This window comes from Electrona antarctica (assembly GCF_951216825.1).
Source record: "Electrona antarctica genome assembly, chromosome: 18".
Lineage (NCBI taxonomy): Eukaryota > Metazoa > Chordata > Actinopteri > Myctophiformes > Myctophidae > Electrona > Electrona antarctica.
In genome coordinates this window covers 14,599,567-14,602,793 of record NC_136799.1, presented here as the reverse complement: position 1 = coordinate 14,602,793, position 3,227 = coordinate 14,599,567, and positions in this window count along the sequence as shown.

Genomic DNA, 3,227 nt, shown 5'->3' with positions numbered 1-3,227 from the left:
CTGTAACTCTGAGGGTGTACACATTAGTGATCTGTAACTCTGAGAGTGTACACATTAGTGATCTGTAACTCTGAGGGTGTACACATTAGTGATCTGTAACTCTGAGGGTGTACACATTAGTGATCTGTAACTCTGAGAGTGTACACATTAGTGATCTGTAACTCTGAGGGTGTACACATTAGTGATCTGTAACTCTGAGGGTGTACACATTAGTGATCTGTAACTCTGAGAGTGTACACATTAGTGATCTGTAACTCTGAGGGTGTACACATTAGTGATCTGTAACTCTGAGGGTGTACACATTAGTGATCTGTAACTCTGAGGGTGTACACATTTTGTTCCATTTGTACACAAGTTAAGGGGGTCTTTGTCCAACTACCAAACTACTACAAAAACCTGGAGACTTGACATTCAGTAATTGTGTCTTATATGATCAAAATAGGAACATTATAAGTAATGGCGTATAAAAAAGAAAATCAAACATTTGCCACGGACAAGACCAAATCTTTGCCACGGACACATTTGTCTGTGTACGGACACGTTGATGACCCCTGGTCTTATCATGAATTGAAGTGAGAATAAAAACACAAGGAAGGACATGAGGTATGTAGGGCCCACCATGCAGGGGCATGAGGTATGTAGGGCCCACCATGCAGGGACATGAGGTATGTAGGGCCCACCATGCTGAGACATGAGGTATGTAGGGCCCACCATGCAGGGACATGAGGTATATACTGTAGGGCCCACCATGCAGGGACATGAGGCATATAGGGCCCACCATGCAGGGACATGAGGCATATAGGGCCCACCATGCAGGGACATGAGGCATATAGCGCCCACCATGCAGGGACATGAGGCATATAGGGCCCACCATGCAGGGACATGAGGCATATACTGTAGGGCCCACCATGCAGGGACATGAGGCATATAGGGCCCACCATGCAGGGACATGAGGCATATAGGGCCCACCATGCAGGGACGTGAGGCATATACTGTAGGGCCCACCATGCAGGGACATGAGGCATATACTGTAGGGCCCACCATGCAGGGACATGAGGCATATACTGTAGGGCCCACCATGCAGGGACATGAGGCATATACTGTAGGGCCCACCATGCAGGGACATGAGGCATATAGGGCCCACCATGCAGGGACATGAGGCATGTAGGGCCCACCATGCAGGGACATGAGGCATATAGGGCCCACCATGCAGGGACGTGAGGCATGTAGGGCCCACCATGCAGGGACATGAGGCATATACTGTAGGGCCCACCATGCAGGGACATGAGGCATATACTGTAGGGCCCACCATGCAGGGACATGAGGCATGTAGGGCCCACCATGCAGGGACATGAGGCATATACTGTAGGGCCCACCATGCAGGGACATGAGGCATATACTGTAGGGCCCACCATGCAGGGACATGAGGCATATACTGTAGGGCCCACCATGCAGGGACATGAGGCATATAGGGCCCACCATGCAGGGACATGAGGCATGTAGGGCCCACCATGCAGGGACATGAGGCATATAGGGCCCACCATGCAGGGACGTGAGGCATGTAGGGCCCACCATGCAGGGACATGAGGCATATACTGTAGGGCCCACCATGCAGGGACATGAGGCATATAGGGCCCACCATGCAGGGACATGAGGCATATAGGGCCCACCATGCAGGGACATGAGGCATATACTGTAGGGCCCACCATGCAGGGACATGAGGCATATACTGTAGGGCCCACCATGCAGGGACATGAGGCATGTAGGGCCCACCATGCAGGGACATGAGGCATATAGGGCCCACCATGCAGGGACGTGAGGCATGTAGGGCCCACCATGCAGGGACATGAGGCATATACTGTAGGGCCCACCATGCAGGGACATGAGGCATATACTGTAGGACCCACCATGCAGGGACATGAGGCATATAGGGCCCACCATGCAGGGACATGAGGCATATAGGGCCCACCATGCAGGGACATGAGGCATATAGGGCCCACCATGCAGGGACATGAGGCATATAGGGCCCACCATGCAGGGACATGAGGCATATAGGGCCCACCATGCAGGGACATGAGGCATGTAGGGCCCACCATGCAGGGACATGAGGCATATAGGGCCCACCATGCAGGGACGTGAGGCATGTAGGGCCCACCATGCAGGGACATGAGGCATATACTGTAGGGCCCACCATGCAGGGACATGAGGCATATACTGTAGGGCCCACCATGCAGGGACATGAGGCATGTAGGGCCCACCATGCAGGGACATGAGGCATATAGGGCCCACCATGCAGGGACATGAGGCATGTAGGGCCCACCATGCAGGGACATGAGGCATATAGGGCCCACCATGCAGGGACGTGAGGCATGTAGGGCCCACCATGCAGGGACATGAGGCATATACTGTAGGGCCCACCATGCAGGGACATGAGGCATATAGGGCCCACCATGCAGGGACATGAGGCATATAGGGCCCACCATGCAGGGACATGAGGCATATACTGTAGGGCCCACCATGCAGGGACATGAGGCATATACTGTAGGGCCCACCATGCAGGGACATGAGGCATGTAGGGCCCACCATGCAGGGACATGAGGCATATAGGGCCCACCATGCAGGGACATGAGGCATATAGGGCCCACCATGCAGGGACATGAGGCATATAGGGCCCACCATGCAGGGACATGAGGCATATAGGGCCCACCATGCAGGGACATGAGGCATATAGGGCCCACCATGCAGGGACATGAGGCATATAGGGCCCACCATGCAGGGACGTGAGGCATATAGGGCCCACCATGCAGGGACATGAGGCATATAGGGCCCACCATGTAGGGACATGAGGCATATAGGGCCCACCATGCAGGGACATGAGGCATATAGGGCCCACCATGTAGGGACATGAGGCATATATGGCCCACCGTGTAGGGACATGAGGCATATAGGGCCCACCATGCAGGGACATGAGGCATATAGGGCCCACCATGTAGGGACATGAGGCATATAGGGCCCACCATGTAGGGACATGAGGCATATAGGGCCCACCATGTAGGGACATGAGGCATATAGGGCCCACCATGTAGGGACATGAGGCATATAGGGCCCACCATGTAGGGACATGAGGCATATAGGGCCCACCATGCAGGGACATGAGGCATATAGGGCCCACCATGCAGGGCTGAAGTCCACACTATAGGACAGTGGCATAGGGACCAGTGGTCCTT